This window comes from Carlito syrichta, unplaced genomic scaffold (genome assembly GCF_000164805.1).
Source record: "Carlito syrichta isolate Samal-C Ts95f unplaced genomic scaffold, Tarsius_syrichta-2.0.1 Scaffold112228, whole genome shotgun sequence".
Taxonomy (NCBI): Eukaryota; Metazoa; Chordata; class Mammalia; order Primates; family Tarsiidae; genus Carlito; species Carlito syrichta.
In genome coordinates, this window is record NW_007056324.1 from 395,978 (window position 1) to 396,648 (window position 671).

General features: G+C 52.3%; 1 protein-coding gene across 1 annotated transcript in view; it reads right to left on the bottom strand.

The window, feature by feature from the left end:
- The window catches only part of DNAI1 (dynein axonemal intermediate chain 1), a 68,277-nt gene that overhangs the window by 31,259 nt on the left and 36,347 nt on the right, over nucleotides 1–671 (bottom strand). The gene's annotated exons all lie outside the window — the stretch shown is intronic.

Below are 671 nucleotides of genomic sequence, written 5' to 3' on the forward strand. Positions count from 1 at the left end.
CAGTGGCCATGAGCATGCCACTGCACTCCAGCCTGGGTGATAGAGTGAGACTCCAACTCAGAAAAAAAAAAAATTAACGGGCTAGTACTCCACATTGCAAAGTACTTCAGCATTTGTTATCTCATTCAGAGCCCTCCAACAACTCTGTGAGGCAGCTGGTCATCCTCCCTTGACAGAGAAAGAAACAGAGGCATTAGGACTGACCTGGTTTGCCCAAGAGCTTACAGTATGAACAGTGAAGTTGGAGCCTCAGCTCAGGACTCCTGGCACCATGCCCTGCCCATACTAGCATGGCCATCCAGGATGACTTAAGGGGGAAGAAGGAGGGCCTGCAGGAACACTGCAGACTGCTAGGAGGGCAGAGTCAGAGTGCCAACACTTCAGATTCAGTCACTGGCTTCAGAGGCCATGGGCACAGATGTTCTCCCCTGGTCCTGGAAGAAGTTCCAGAAGTCATGCCTGTTTCCAACTTGAACAGCCTTGCCCTGGGGGCATGTGACTGGTTCAGAACTCACTGGATAGGGACCTACTGTCTCAGGTACCCGGTGTTCAGAGCCCAGATACTTAGGATAATGAGTGGAGGTAGATGGATGAGAGAGGACAGGCGGCCAGATGAGTCCTTGACCAGGCGTTTCCTTTGCTGTTGAGTGAGAAAAGGATGCGGGGGCGGG